The sequence below is a fragment of the Phoca vitulina genome, unplaced genomic scaffold (genome assembly GCF_004348235.1).
Source record: "Phoca vitulina isolate PV1807 unplaced genomic scaffold, GSC_HSeal_1.0 scaffold43, whole genome shotgun sequence".
In the NCBI taxonomy this organism is placed as follows: Eukaryota; Metazoa; Chordata; class Mammalia; order Carnivora; family Phocidae; genus Phoca; species Phoca vitulina.
The window spans coordinates 2,143,008-2,160,082 of NW_022589746.1; positions in this window are offsets into that span (position 1 = coordinate 2,143,008).

Here is a 17,075-nt window from a genome sequence, read left to right on the forward strand (position 1 = left end):
CTGCTTGGGGGAAATTTGCCTCTCTGGCACTGTCCAAGCTGCCCACACACAGGCCGAGCAAGCTTCCGTGGCAGCATGGGAGAGAAGTAGAAAACGATGCCCGAGGTGGAAGCCATCAGCCTCTGGGAACCGTCCACCGAAGCCACGGACTAACTCAGAGGCAGCCAAGGGGATCAGCAGCATCCATGACAGAGGTCAAGGGTCTCTGTCAATAAAATGAGGCGGTCGAACTAGAGAATGTCTCTGGCTCCTTCCAGGGTCAATAGCCTCTGCATGGCCCCTTCTGACAAGACCGGGCAAGAAGGGCATCCCCATTGCTTGCGCAGTGCCCCGTGCCTCCCTGGGCTGCCAGGTCACAGAAGCAGAGTCAGCGCGGGCCGTGGTCTCCTTTCTGGCCTCAGACAGCTGCGGTGGCGGGCACATTGATGGAGGCATCCATCCAGGAGGGCAGCCAAGGAGCCCCATAACCCCGGGAGAGATTTGGGTTGCCATGTTTCTACAAGGTCAGGAAGAAAATCAAAGTAGTCTAGCTATTGAAAGACCCAGGAAACAGCCATTGAATGAACAGACTGTCATTTCAATCTAGAAATGTGGGTTCTCACAGCCCTTTCTTTTTGCTTAGTTTCTGCCCATAAAATGAAGAAGATACACTGCCTAACCAGTAATAAATGCCCCATATTGCACACACTCTCTAACCACAAAGTGCTTTCATCTCCATGATCTCGTTGAAACTCCCCGATAATCTTGTAAAACTGGAAGGAATTATGTTTTCCCATTTTACTTTATTTTTTTATTTTTTATTTTTTTTCACCATTTCATGAAATCATTCATGAAATTGGGGGAGGGGCACAAACAGGAGGGAGGGGCAATGGGGACAGGCTTGGGGGCAAGGGGCACAGGGCTGGGCAGGGGAGAGCAGGGGCTCTCCTCTTCCTTGCAGCAACCTTCCCCCAATCATCCCACTGATGGGGGGAATGTTTTCCCATTTTAAAGGTGAGGAAACTGAGTCTCAAATAATTTTAATTATATTAAAAATATAATATTAATTTATTAAAAATAAGTATTAATAGTAAGTCACATTTGTATAGCACTTTACATTTCCTTGAAGACACTGTGTTATCCAGGGCGCCTGGGTGGCTCAGTGGGTTAAGCATCTGCTTTCAGCTCAGGTCATGATCTCCGGGTCCTGGGATCGAGCCCCTGTACCGAGCCCCTGCATTGCCTGCTTCTCCCTCTGCCTGCTGTTCCCCCTGCTTGTGCTCTCTCTCTCTCTCTGTGTGTGTGTGTCAAGTAAGTAAATAAAATCTTAAAAAAAAAAAAAAGACACTCTGCTATCTTGTCTTTGCTGTATCCCTGCTCCTGTTCTAGCAACAGATCCAGTCATTGGCCACAGGGGTGGCCGTGTGGCCGGTCACTGGGCACAGTGATTGGTCCAGGAACAAGCCAGTTAGGAGGTGGGTTTTTTGTTTTGCTTTTGGTCTGTTTTCTGCTGGAACTGATGGGGTGAGTCTCTCTGCTGTCAGATCTTGGATTGGATAGTCTGGATCCTGTCACAGAGAATGCAAAAGGTAAAAGAAGCCAAGTAAGGGTAAGCAGAGCAGAGAGACCAAGAGACCCCCAGTGATGACAAGGCTGCATTTCTAGTCCCTGAGACCCCGGAGTGGTTTTTGTCTCTGTACCGTCTGATGCTCTGTTGTAGTTCATCCTTCAGACCCATGAACCCCCGTGAGTTGAGCTACCTTTAGTCAGTCCCCCTGGTAAAGCTGCACTCAGCAGGCAGCCAGGGCTCCAACCCCTCATTCTGCAACCATCCAATTCACCAGAAGGTGTCAGTGACAAATTCCCTACAGTCACTCAATGCATTTGCAAGATTGACTTTCAAAGATAAAAACTGCAGGATGATTTTTTTTTTTACCGTAATTTGAACTGTTTCTAAATTTAATTTTGATTTTGAAAATTTACTCTCAGCACAAAACAAACCCCACACTGTACACCCATTTTAATAGCAGCATTATTCAAAATAGCCAAGAAATGGAAACAGTCTGTTATGGATTAAATGTGTCTTCCCAAACTTCATATGTTGAAGTCCTAACCTCAGAGTGGCTATATTTGAAGTAATTAAAGATAAATTCAGTCATAAGGGTGGGGCCCTGATCAGACAGGAGCCTTGTCCTTATAAGAAGGGCTAGCAGAGAGGGGCGCCTGAGTGGCCCAGTCTTTAAGCATCTGACTCTTGATTTCAGCTCAGGTCCTGATCTCAGGGTCATGAGATTGAGCGCGAGTCGGGCTCTGCTCTGGACGTGGAGTCTGCTTGAGAGTCTCTCCCTCTCCCTCTGTCCCTCCCCCTCCACGCACACATGTTCTCTCTCTTTCTCTCTAAAAAACAACAAAAAGAAGAGTTATTTACACATAGAGGAATAGGATCATTTTAAATATATGGTGCTTTATTTCAGTGATAATTTTTTCAAAAAGTATAATTCTGGATTATATGGTGGGCCAGCTTATAAATGAGTACTGGCTAGAATATTTAGTGCTGCATTTGCATTTGTGAAGTTTGTGAACTAGAGTCCAAATGTTATCATGGCACACTGTATGAATGAAGGATTTGCAACAGCTTGAATAAAGTGATAGAAGAATCTAATCAGCTATAGCATATGAGAATATAAGTATGCTGCTTATAAAGATCCTGTTTCCTGGCAATCAGTACCATATTCATGTTTAAGAGTGGTTATATTGGGGCGCCTGGGTGGTTCAGTTGGTTTAACATCTGCCTTCGGCTCAGGTCATGATCTCAGGGTCCTGGGATCGAGCCTCTCGTGTTGGGTTCTCTGCTCCTTGGGCAGTCTGCTTCTCCCTCTCGCTCTACCCTCCCCCACTCTTGCTCTCTCTCTCTCAAATAAATAAATAAAAACCTTTTAAAATAATAAAGAGGGGCTGTATTAAATGTCTTGTATTTGTATGTACCTACTAAAGCAGTTTATTTACAGTGAAGAATGTTTTTCTTCCCAGTTTCAGCAATAATTGCGTGAGATAATATTTCATGTAGGTTTAAGTAATGCAACATGGTTAATTTTATCCTCCAATGAATAAGACAGCTTTACAGAATTAATATTTGAAGATTGCTTATTGGCCAAATTTTAATTCAGTATCAGTTTTACTTTTCCAGGACTTGCAAAAAAAGCTTCATTGTTTATATAGTTTTGTACAGCGCATTCATAGAAACAACTTTTGTTGGCTTCAGTGTTTTTAAAGTCAAATATAAAAACATGAAATATTGAAACAGTCTTGAGAAGCCATCTCTCCCCCGTGAAACCCAACATCAGAGACCACCAACCTGACAACATCTGTCACATTATGTTAGAGTTGTTCCTTTCGATTTTATTGGTTTTGTAGTTTGGAGTATTTAACTTGTAGATGTGTGTATTAGAGTTCTCCAGAGAAACGGAGCCAATAGGATATATGTGTGTGTGTGTGTGTGTGTGCGCGTGCGCGTGCGCATGTGTGTGCAGAGGGACAGAGAGAGAGCGATTTTAGGGAATCGGCTCACGTGATTATGGGAGCTGGCAAATCTGAGATCTGCAGGGTTATACTGACAGGCTGGAAGACCCAGGGAAGAGCTGATGTTTCTCCTTGAGTCCAAAGGCCCTCTGGAGTCAGAATTCCCTCTCCCTTGGGGGAACTCAGTCTTTTTCTCTTTAAGACTTTCAACTGACTGGATGAAGGATTTGCAAGAGCTTGAATAGAGTGGTAGAAGAATCTAATGGCAGGTGACCCACCATGGAGGGTCACCTGCTTTACTCAGTCTTCTGATCTAAGTAGTAATCTCATCTAAAAATACTTTCACAGTGACACTTAGAATTCAAATCTTGTCTTAAATACATGTTTTAGACATATTATAATAAAAACATTTTAACATAGCACCAGGGGGAGGGGTCTGTAGATTTTTCCTTTAAAAACACCTGAACTCTCCTCAAGTTAAAGAACAGTTTACAGAACTGAAAGACCTATTAAATGCTTTTTCCAAAAAAATCATAAAGCAATCTTCCCTGAAAGATTCATTCTGTCCCTGCTCATGGAACCGTGAGGGACTTGCTGGCACCCTTGTCCGGGTCCCCGATATCAGGGTCTCAGAAATGTGGGTCTGCTTATTCACACAGTATTGTTTTGCTTTTTTCTCTTAACATTTAGGATAAGGCTCTATATCTTTCTTGTTACAAGATTTTGTTTTTCTTATTGGTTGGTTTTTGTGATGTTTTCAGTGAAACATAATAAAGTTATTTATGATGATCTCTGAAAATAGCAGCCACAAAGTAACCTGAAAAACCAGCACTGTGAATAAGCATTAAGGTATTTTGAGGACAATCGTGTATGCATAAAGTTTGTGTGTATTTCGCTAAAGGTTTCATACAAAAGGACCCTTTCCTCCTCTCCCCTCAGTCCCTGAATAACTAACACACCCCATGAATGTCATCTCATGCAGGAAGGAGAACTGAACCAACAGTTTTGTTAACATGGACAAAATCATATGAATAAAAATATCCAACTTCATGACTGCAGAGATGATTTATTAAGCAAACCTGAACCTGCCGCCTTAAAGTCTTAGGTTTGCTATAATTTATATTTCCTGTCAGGCATGCTCATATTTCAGCTATAAATAGAACATGGCAGCAGAGAGAGTGATGTTTTAATTAGGTCATTCCCGAGTCTACATGACTTATTTTCTTTGAGTCTTTGCCATTTTTTACTTCAGACTTAATCTCTTTGTGATGATGATGCAACATGACAGAATCCTACCAGGCTTCCAGAGAGTTCTCCTGGCTTTACTTTCTCCTCTCTCCAATTCTCTCTCTCTCTTTCTGTCTCTCTATCTCTCTGTATCTATTTGTCTCTCTGTCTCCATCTCTCTCAGTGTCTCTGTCTCTCATCACAGGTACACTTGCTCTGTCGAAACCTCTAGCAAAGGGGAGGCCATGAGGACTTCCATCATATGTTTACACCATAGATTGAGTCTCACCTCTGGTCACCCTCCCATCTGGGACTGAATGTCCCAACTGGCTCTTGGCTTATGTCTGGCTCTCCTATGGCTATGCTCCTGAACTTTGTGGCATACAGGGATGTGACTAAAGAATGGAGACAGATATAAGACTCATATATTAAAAGAATTGAGTGGACTGATAGCTTTCCCATCTTCCTTATCAAAAATAAATCTATAAGAGCTCCTACTAGCTTCTGAAGGAATAATGAAAATGGAAAAGACCCTTTCTACTCAATGTCCCTTTACATATGACTTTTGAGATGCTGGGAAGGGCCCTATGTCCGATCCCTGTCACAGACACATGGTCATACTTTAGAAGCGGACAAAAGTCTGCCTTCTCAGTGGTGGCAACGTTAGTGGCTCTGGGGGCTTTGGTATTCCCATAATTCTATCAACACTCCTCTGAAAGACAAACCCAAAGTCCCTCCTAATACCCAGACATCTCAGCTAGAGCTTTGAGGAAAGTGCAGCTCTGCTAGTCTATCTCCCCACCAGCCCTCCCCAGTCCCTTCCAGCCAGACTACCTTCTGCATTTGTCCCAGGGTCATTTGACTCCTCTTGTGGGCTCCGTGGGTGGGACATCACAGCTGCATTATCAAGCCCAGACCTGCTTCCTGGCCTGGGAGCGTGGCCTGGAAAGGGCCAGCTGTTGTCTTCATAACTCATTTAGCAGGAGAACCCAACCTGGACTGAACCCTCCTGGTGGAAAAATTGACCCAGTCTGATGTAAGGCTATTTTAGCCTATATTTATCCGCTGCAGGACTGTTGGCAGCCCCGCTTTCCAGGTTGGGACCTACTTGAGGGTCCCTGGCACCTTGTTTCTTAACCTTTGTATCTCCAGCATTAGCACTGGACTGGTGCATAAGTGTCCTATAAATATGGACTGGATTTAGTTGAATCTTTATGTCTGAGCACTTTGGAAATAAGCAAGTGCTATCATGGTAAACTGTCCTTCAAAATAAAAAAATCATGGATTGTTCATTCATTAATTTAGTCAATCTTTCATTTAACTAACAAGCATTTTTTTAAGGGCTACCTATGTGTTAGGCTTTTGGCCATGTGTCAGGATTGTAAGATGAGTCATAGGCAGTCCCTGTTCTTGTTAAGTTCATAGCCAAGTAGAGAAGACAGATGAACACACCCAGGATTTTAATAAGATGTGATAAGCATGCTGATAAAGGTGTACACATCACAGGGGTGCAGAGGTCAGGCATCTATCCCTGTGTGACAAGAGCAGATTTGCATTTTGGGAAGATCACTCTAAGCACTAAAGACATCATTGCTTGAAAATAAGGAATGATCAAGCATAATTACAGCAATATAGAGTACGGGATTGTAGGGTCTCCCCCCATGGGGTCCTGGCTTCAAGCTATAGGTAGTACCTGAAGGAGACAGCCTTTAGAAAAGAAAACCAGAGCCAAAAATGATCTGAGTTTTAAATACAATCAAAGATGTCATTGTATGACTACATATAACTCCTGTCTACTGCCACCAAGTAAGCCACTAAGGAATCTGCCCAAGATAACAGGTGACAGTGTTGTTACTTCTTTTCATCTTGTTAGAGGCCTTGGGTCCACAAAGTGTGGTTCACCCTAATTCCCTGAGGACGACCTTTCTAAGCAACAAAGGGAGGGGGGATTCTACCCTTTATCTCCATCAAGTGCTAAGTTGGAATCTGGGACTGCGGGGCTGATGCTCATGAACAGGAGACACACGCGTGTTCCAGGGTCAGGGATAGGTGTGTCTGCAGGGCATGTGAAGGTCCAGCTCTCCTTTTGCTCCCGGAAAATGAAGGTGGGAATCAGGATATGTTTTTCTAACCCCAGCGGATATCTTTCAGCTCCAGATAAGTTTCCCTTTTGTGCACTTCTACAGCACTTTCTAATTCAAACATTATAACGAGGTAGCAACCAGACAGGCTGAAGGACTGCAAGGAAACAGGAGGTGTTGGAGTACTTCCTGCATAAGAAATGATGTTTTCATTTTTAAAACCCACATTTCCCCTCCTGGCCATAGCCCAGAGACTCAGACAGGGCTGGAATAATGACTAACGTGCTTCCCTTAATGTACCCGGTAACTACAAGTCAGGTCATTTTACATCAGTGTCATAAATCTTGATGCTTCTGTAGCCACTTCCATGACTAGCAGGAAATGCAGCTTTTTCCGGGGATAAACTCTCCCAGATATGTGTGAGAGTCCTAGGCATGCGTAGAGGAGTCAGCTGCTGCCTGATGGGGCCAGGGGAAGCTTGGACCTGCCCCAACAGCCATCAGAGCAACTACTCTAGCTGAGCCTCCAGTGTCTGCTGATCTCAGCTTCATGAGCACCAGGGCTGCCACTCTAGGGACCCTGAGGTTGGAGGTCACTCTGGTCAGTGTAGCCGGACATCTGCCATTGCCAGAGATGTTGCTGCATGGACCCTGCTGGCCTTGGTGCAGACCCCTGTCAGCTTGCCAAGGTAACAACCATCCAATTGGATGAGAGCTGGCTTCCTCTCTGTGTCACACTCTGTATTGGGTTTGCTATCCTCAGCAAAAGTGGCCTTCCCCCCCAAAGTATTATAATTCCTCAGATTCACCCTAGAGCCATTCCCAAGGTGAGCCCACAGCCCTGAGATGGGTAACTTGGATAGATTTTAGTACTGTGCTCAAAACCAAGCCTTTCTTGATCCTCGAGCTAGTTTGAGATCCTTCTGTTTTACCTCCCAAGCCACCTAGTGCCTTATTCTCTGCAACTTTATTACTTAAACGCTTCATTGACTCTTGGACCTTAGTTCCATTTTTTTTTGGTTGCTCTTTTTCCTTTATGCTGAGTCACCTTTCAGGAGCTCCATTGCCTGAGAGTTCTAGGAGCTCCATTGCAAGGAGCTCTGCTCCTTGGCCTTAGTCCAGACCTTGTGTAGGCCATCAAATAGGTTTTAATAGTCTGACAACTCAATGGGAAACTTCTGCTTCTGGGAAGATAGAGTACACATACCTTTCACTATTCTTCCCACTAAGTACAGCTAAAAACCCTGGACATTATATAAAAAACAAACATAAATTACTCTGAAAGGTGGAAAGAAAGCATATAGGCCAGGGACCTTGGGACCTTAGTGTCATGAGCTAAATTGTGTTCCTTTCTAAAATTCATAGGTTGAAGTCTTAACTCCAACTTCCTCCAAATGTCACTGTATTTGGAGACAAGATCTTTAAAGATGTAATTAAGGTTAAATGAGGTCATTTGAGAGGGCTGTAATCCAGTATGATTGGTGTCCTTAATAGAAGAGGAAAGCAGGGGCACATGTCTACAGCTATGTGAGGATACAGGGAGAAAATAGTCATCTACAAGCCAAGGAGAGAGGTCTTAGAAAAACAAATCCTGCTGACACCTTGATCTCAGACTCCTAGCCTCCAGAACTGTGAGAAAATCAATTTCTCTTGTGTATGCTGCCCAGTCTGTGGTACTTCTTATGTCAATCTTAGCAAACTAATATACTAAGGCATTACACCCTGGTAAGTTCATATATTGCAGACTTTGGTGTTTCTAGGTTGCTGGCTTCTTAAGCTCAGTGTGCACAGATTAAAAAAGAAAAAAAAAAAAAAAAGCCTGTTCTCTCTAGGTAAAGGACAAGGAAAGGGGCAGCCTAGCAAGACAGAATTTTTAAATAATAACAACTCTACTCCAGTCAAACTTCTCAGAAAAAAACAATCACTCCATCCCTACCCATGCCAGCAAAAGCCAAGTAGGGAGCCCAGACTTCCGCCTTCACTGGGCTGTAATGAGGCACCTCATTCCTGCCCATGGGAGAGTTGTATCAAAGAAGTCTGAGTAGGGAGCAGAAACTTTCATCCCTGGAGGGCCTCAATGAGACTCCTTATCCCTTAGTGCCATTGGAGGCCACTTGGGAAACTGTAACAAGACATTCCTAACTCTTCTACCCAGGGAAGTAGCAGTGGAGGCCTAATGGGGGACCTCCACTCCTCCGTCCCTAACAGACTCAGTTTTCAACAGAAGCTACCTAGGGAAACCTGGATTACTACTCCTGCCTGACATTCTCCCTTCCTCTTTCTGGAGTGGTGTCAGAAGCTAAATCAGAAGATTTAAATAAGATTTGGGGTCTACTAATACAATATGAAAATATCCAATTTTCAATAAGAAATCATCAGCATACCAAGTACCAAGAATATCTCAAACTGAGTGAAAAAAGTATCACTAAAAAAAAAAGTATCACTAATAGATGACAGCACCAAGAGACAGAGATATTAGAGTTATCTGGCAAAGATTTTTTTTTAAGCAGTCATAAAATGCTTCATAAAAATGCTTCAACAAGCTTGAAATGAATGTAAAAAATATAAAGTCCTAGCAAAGAACACAGATACAAAGAAGAACCAAATAGAAATTTTAGAAGTGAAAAATAGAGTAACTGAAATAAAAAGCCTCAATGGATGGGCTCACCAGAAGAATGGAGGGGCCAGAGGAAAGAATCAGTGAACTGGAAGATAGAACAAGAGAAATTATCCAATCTGAACTATTGAAATCCAATTATCCAATCCAATTATCCAATCTGAACAACTGGAAAAAAAAATGAGCAGAGCCTAAGGGACCTGTGGGTAAATAACAAAAGATCTAATATATGTGTCATCAGAATCTCAGGGGGAGAGGAGAAAGCCAGAGGAGAAAGCAAAACATATCATGTTTGTGGATTGGAAGACTCAAAACAATAAAATGTGTCAAATCTCCTCAGTTTGAATCCCAGCAAGATTTTTTTTTTTTTTTTGGTGTGGACAAGATTATTCTAAACTTTATATAGGGAAGCAAAGGAACCAGAACAAGTAAAATAATTTTTATTTTTTTTAATTTTTTAAATTTTTTATTTATTCTTTTTAAAGATTTTTTATTTATTTATTTGAGAGAGAGAGAATGAGAGACAGAGAGCGCGAGAGGGAAGAGGGTCAGAGGGAGAAGCAGACCCCCCGCTGAGCAGGGAGCCCGATGTGGGACTCGATCCCAGGACTCCAGGATCATGACCTGAGCTAAAGGCAGTCACTTAACCAACTGAGCCACCCAGGCGCCCAAGTAAAATAATTTTTAAAAAGATGAATAAAATGGGAGGAATCAGTCAACCCATTTTTAATTCTTACTATTTACCTACAGTAATCACAGCCCTGCAGTATTAGCAAAGTGATAGACACATAAATCAATAACATAAAACAGAGAACCCTCAAATAGACCAACACAATATACTCAACTGTTTATTATGGAAGTGCAAAAGCAATTCAATGAAATTAAGATCACCTTTTTAGCAACTGGACATGCACTGACAAAAACAAAACAAAACAAAAAACCCTCAACAGAAGTTTCACGTCTTATATAAAAATTAACTCAAAATGGATCACAAACTTAAATGTAAAATGTAAATCTATAAAACTTTTAGTAAAAAAAAAAAGAGAGAGAGAAAATCTTCAGGATCCAGGGCGAGGCAAAAAGTTCTTAGATTTGACACCAAAGCATGATCCATAAAATTAAAAATTAATAAAATGAACTTCATCAAAATAAAAAACTTTTGCTCCATAAAAGACCCTGTGAAGAAGATGAAAAGACAACCTGCAGACTATGAGAAGATATTTGCAAACCATATATCTGAAAACGGAATAAGGAATCTTAAAATTCAACAATAAAATCCAAACAATTAGAAAATGAGCAAAATACATGAAGAGACATTTCACCAAAGAGGAAATGCAGATGGCAAATAAGAACATGGTGGTGGGATGGAAGTGGGTGTGGCTATCAAAGGGAAACATGAGGGACCCTTGTGGTGATGGAAATGTTCTGTATCTTAACTGTATTAATGTCAGTGTCTTGGTTGTATATTGTGTTATAGTTTTGCGAGATGTTATCATTGGAGAAACTGAAGAAAGTGTTAATAGGATCTCTCTGCATTATTCCTTACAACTCTATGTGAATCTACAATTACCTTAAAGTAAAAAGGTTTAAAAACTTTCAGTGATTGCTTCTGGTTTTACATGGTATAGTTAGTTCAGTGTTTCTTTCAGTTCCTCTGAGAAACCAACCAAAAGCAACAAAAAAGAACAAGAAGCAGATATGCCAACATCATCCTTGACAAAATTAGGAAACATTAGAAAGAAATTTAAAAAATTGCAGGAAGAGCTGTCTAACAAAGAAGGCCAAATAGGAGTGCAAAAAAATGCAGAGCATGCTCAAAACTTATCATGACGATCACACTGTAATGTATATTAATGCTGATTCACTGTGTTGTACACCTGGAACAAATATAATACTGTATGTCAACTATACGTTCATAAAAAATATGCAGACTTTTAAGAAGAGAGTTGCAAAGTGCAACAATGGGTAAAACTGCTGGCAGGAACCAGCAGTTTCATTCAGTTTGCTTCCAAAGCAAAGCAGAGGAAATGGAGGTTGAACAAGGAATCATATAGACAAGCCACATTTTTAGAGAGCTTTCTGTCAGTGTGACAGGATGGAGGAGAAAGATAGCATTGTGAACAGCCCTGAGCCACCAATCTCAGTTGTTAAAGAAAAAGTAAATCATACTCAATCCTGTAGGATAAAAAGACTTGCTCTGGCTCCCCTCCCAGATGAATCTCCTTTAGATAACTGGACCAGGAAGGACTTACCTCATTCAAAGATAGGTATTCAAAAAGAAAAATTATAGAATTAATATCAAGATACTACAATTTAAAAAGAGGAAAGGTTAAAAGCAAATAGTGAACAAAGCAAAACACCTCTTTGGAACTTCCAATAATGCCCGTGGCATAAAGTTTTCCAGCAAGCCCTCCCACAGAAAGTTTTATAAAAACTGTAAAAAAAACTTTATTAACCTTCTGAATGAAGGTATTGGAAAGTGACTAAGACAGGCAGAAACTGCAGGGGAATTTACTCTTGAAAGATGACTCTAAGAGTAAGAATTGTAAGTTTGTTGCTTATTTTGCCTGTGAGTACTTTCTGCCCCAAATCCTGCTGCTGAAAATCACAGCCTTACTGGCTAAAGGTTGTATAAGATGGAGTTTAGGGTTGGCAGAACAGAAGACCACTTAGGGGTGATATCAGGAAAGTTCCAGAAGGAATGAACCTCCCAAAATGAATATAAACGTTGCTCAAATCCCTGGCTAACTGCTCAACTGTATGCATGGGAGAGATTCTGCTGGCTTGGTGGGGGCAGTCCTAGTGAAATATGGGAGATAGAAACAACAGAGGAATTTGCATTTGAAAGATAGAACTGCACTGGATAAGATTTGTATTTGCTATTCTCTTGACTGTATATTCTCCAACTTGAGTTTGGTTTAGACAGGAGAATGTTGAAGCCTTACTGGCCTAAGGAGTCAAAAGAGAGAGCTGAGGATTTCAGAACACCTGGAAATTTAGGAGGAAATACTAGAAGCAGAAGAACCACAGACAGTGTAGGTCCCCATATATGAGTATAAATTCTACCCAAATTTTTGGCTGATTGCTAAGCTATGCGTATGTAAGAAAGGCTCGAAAGGGCTCAAAGAAATAGCAGGCAGATGTGAGAGAGGAATGTGTTCTTGAAAGCCAAAACTGCACCAGATGCAATATGTGAATTTGCTGCTTTTTTGACTGTATGTGTTTCCAACTCATGCACAGCTCATATGGCATAAAGGCAGAAGCCATAATGCCTGTGGTATCAGAGAACAGAGCCGGGGCTGGCCGATCAGCGGAAAGCAAGGAAACCTCAGAGAGAACAAGATCCAGAAACTGAGTATAAACTCTTCCCAAGCTTTCGGCTGACTTCATGTTATGAAGGTGGAGAAGAATCGCAGAGGCAAGGCTGTGACAGCGGCAGTTGGAAGCTGAAAAATACTGAGCAGGGTTATCAGCGGCCACACTCTGTAAGGGAGACAAAGCTTATCGTTGGAATTAAGGCAAGTCAACTGCTTAATAGAACAAAATCCAACAATCCCAGAAGAATATAACAGAATGCAGAGTCTCCACAACACATCACCAAAGACACCTAGTTTTCAACCAAAAACTACCAGACATGCAAAGAAACAGGAAAGGGTGGCCTACATTCAGGATAAAAGGCAGTTTATGGATCCTTACGGAAATTGGACCCAGATGCTAGATTCAGCAGATAAGGATTTTTAATGGTCAGAAAAGAAACATGAGTTCAATGAGTGAACAAATAGGGAATCTCAACAGAAAATTGAAATTACAAAAAGAAAGCTGAGTAGAAACTGCAAAGCTGAAAAGTGCAATAACTAAAACAAAAAAAAATTTACTAGATAAGCTCAATAGAAGATTGGAGATGACAGAAAAAAAATCAGTAAATGTGAAGGAAGATAAATAAAAATTATCCAACCTAAAGAGCAGAAAGAAAAACAGTGAAGAAAAAGCCAGAACCTCAGAGGCCTATAAAACAATATCAAATAATCCAACCTAATGTTTACTTTGAATCCCAAAAGGAGGAGAGCAAGAGAGCTGAGTAAGTGAAAGAGAGAGAGAAAATGTATATGAAAATAAAAATTACTAAGTCCCCACATCTGGTAAAATATGAGTAATATCTGGTTAATTACCTGATAAACCTCCACAAAACTGAAGTTTGATAAATACAAAGAAAACCACATTCTCATACAGATCTCCACACTGCAGAAAGCCACTGGTAAAGAGAAAATCTTGAAAGCAGCAATAGAAAATAAGACATTACATAGAGGGCAATTGACTTCCAGTGTCAGCCTAGATATGTGAAGAGCTCAGAAGTCGTCTCTTCCATCTTTACAACAATAAAAAGCTAAACAAAGTGAAAGTTAATGAGTGCTGAGGTTGCAGAGCAAACTGCCACCCCCAGATCTGGAGAGACAGGGGAGTCCAGAGAGTAACAAGGAGATCTGTTTACCCTGAGCTGAAGCCAATGAAGTCATAAACTGGTGAGGACACTTAAATAATAATTTTGACAATTTGCCAGAGGCTGAGTGTAGACTTGAGTGAGAGTGAGAACTTGAAGGTCGCAGTTTTGGGGCCAGGTGGGGGGTTGGGAGGGCCTTACCCTTTCATGGTTTTTATCTCCAGAAAGCCCACCAGGTTCTCATGGGGTAAAGCCAAGAAATATCCCCTCATGGGTCTGACAGAGTTAGGGGAAGAAAAAACATTGTGAAATATACCAGGATGTTTTCCATAACAAAGGCCTACTCTGCAGAGCAAAAGACTTACCAGAGCCTTATCCCACCTGGTATGAGGAAGGGCATTCCTTCCACTCCAGCCCTCTTTATACTTCCTGTCTCACCCAAGGATGGAGGGATGGGAAACTATAAAATACTTATGAAGATCACAACCCAGAAGCATAGACCCATGAAAAGACTGAGATTTAATCATAAGATTATAAAACGTTTTTCCTCCCCTACACTTTACCACCACAGCAACAGGGCCCCAGTATAAGAACAATGGATCATAGCTGAAAGAGTTGAAAGATGCAGACTGTCCCTAACGATGAGTAGTTAAGGAAGCCAAAGTCAAAAGAGAAACCAGAAATAAGGACACTAGAAGAGTTGGGAGTCTCTGCCATCTACATCTACAGCAAACATTAAAGACAGACCAACTCCTAGTTAGATTAATATAAAATCTCACACTAAAGGCCTATCTGCCTCAATTTCTGTTACCCAATGCAATATGTCCAGCTTTCGACAAAAAATTACAGAGCATGCTAAAAGTAACAAACACACACATAGTGTCTGAAAAGACAAAATAAGCATCACCATCAGACTCAAATGACAAAGATTTTTAAATTTTCAGATAGAGAAATTAAAATAACTATGATTACTATGTTGATGATCTAATGAAAAAAATTAGACATGCAAAAAACAGATGGTAATGTAAGCAGAAAGATGGAGACTCTAAGAAAGAATCAAAAGAAAAGCTAGAAATTGAAAACACTGTAATAGAAATGCAGAATGCCTTTCATGGGCTCTTTAGTAGACCGCACACAACCAAGTAAAGAACCGGTGAGTTTGAAGATAAGTCAATAGAAAATTTCCAAACTGAAAGACAAAGAAAAAAAAGAATGAAAAAAAACTCCTAGAATATTCAAGAATTGTGAGACAATTTCAAAAGCTATAGCATATATGTAATTAGATTACCAGAAGAAAAGAGAACAGAGTAAGAAAAATATTTTAAATAATGGCTAAAACCTTTCCAAAATTAATGACAGACACCAAAACAGAGATCCAGGAATCTCAGAAACACTAAGCAAGAATAAATGCCAACCCCTAAAAAGCCTATACCTATGCATATCATATTCAAAATCCAGAAAACCAAAGACAATGAGAAAATTTCGAAAGAAGCTAGAGAAATAAAACAACTTGCCTGTACAACAAGAAAAAGAATTATAGTGGACTTCTCATCAGACACCATACCATCAAGAAGAGAGTTGAATAAAATATTTAAAGTATTAAAAGAAAAAAATCACCAACACCAGTTTTGCTGTCTATATCCAGCAAAATTATCCTTTAAAAGTGAAGGAGAAATAAAGGTTTTCTAAGACAAACAAAAATTGAGGGAAATCATCACCAGCAGACCTATTCTGTAAGAAATGATAAAAAGAAGTTCTTGAGGGAGAAGGTAAAAGGTATAACTCAGAAACACAAATCTACATAATAAAGGAAGAGGGTAGGAGAAGGAGTAAATGAAAGTAAAATAAAATCTTTTATTTTTCTTTTTCATAATTGATCTAAAAGATAACTGTTAAAGTAATAACAGTAACAATGTTTGGGATGATTATAGCACACAGATAAGTGAAATGAATGACAGCAATGTCACAAGGCCCAGGGGGAAAGTTTGGAAACACTCCATTATAAAGTGCCTGCATTACATGTAAAGCAATATAGTTTTGTTTGAAGGGGATTTAGATTAGTTAAAATATATATATGGCAAACTCTAGGGCAACAACTAAAATTGTTTTTAAAGAAGTATAATTAATATGCTAATAGAAGAGATATAATGGAATCAAACAAAATACTTGGTTAAAATCAGAGAAGTCAGAATAAGAAGGAGAAGGAAATAGAGAATAAATGCAATGAATAGAACAGTCACAAACATGGTAGATATTAATCCAACCATGTGGTTGATCTAAATATACCAATTAAGAGATAGAGATTGTCAGAGTGCATAAATAAAACAAGACCCAATTATATGTGTTCTATAAGAAACCAATTTTGACTATAAAGATACAGGTAGGTTAAAATAAAGGGACAGAGAAAGATATATCATGCTAACACTAAACAAAAAGAGCTTGAGTGGCTATGTTAATTTCATGCAAAGCAGATCTCAGAACAAGGAAAATTACTGAGGCTAAAGAGGAGCGTTACATAGTGATAAAGGGGTCATTATAGGTCTCCAAGCAGACATAACAATCCTAAATGTGTATGAATCTAATAATAGAGCATCAAAATGTGTGTGTGTAAAACAACACAAAGGACTGGATAAATAGAACCTTACAGTTTCAAAATTCCTGTGTTTTACTTGAGATAATTTGATGTTAAATATACTGTTCTGTGGTGAGTATATGGATAATACCTAGAGAAACACCTAAATAAAAATGCAAAGTGATATAGCTAATAAGCTAATAGGGAAATTAAAATTTGGACAAAGGAATATCTGATTAAAACAAAAGAAGTCATAAAAGGAGAAACTGAGGAACAAAAATTAGATGATACAAAAAGAAAACAAAAAGCAAAACGGCAGATCAAATCCAATTTTATCAATAATTATATTAAATATAAAAGTACTAAGCACTCCAATCAAAAAGTAGAGATTGGATTAAAAAATGCAAAACAACAAAACAAGCCGCAACTGTATGCTATATTATGAGCCACACTTTAAAAACATAAAGTCTTGGGGGGCGCCTGGGTGGCTCAGTCGGTGAAGTGTCTGCCTTCGGCTCAGGTCATGATCTCAGGGTCCCGGGATTGAGCCCCATGTTGGGCTCCCTGCTCAGTGGGGAGTCTGCTTCTCCCTCTTCCTCTGTCTCTCCCCCCGGGCTTGCTCTCTCTCTCTTGCTCACTTTCT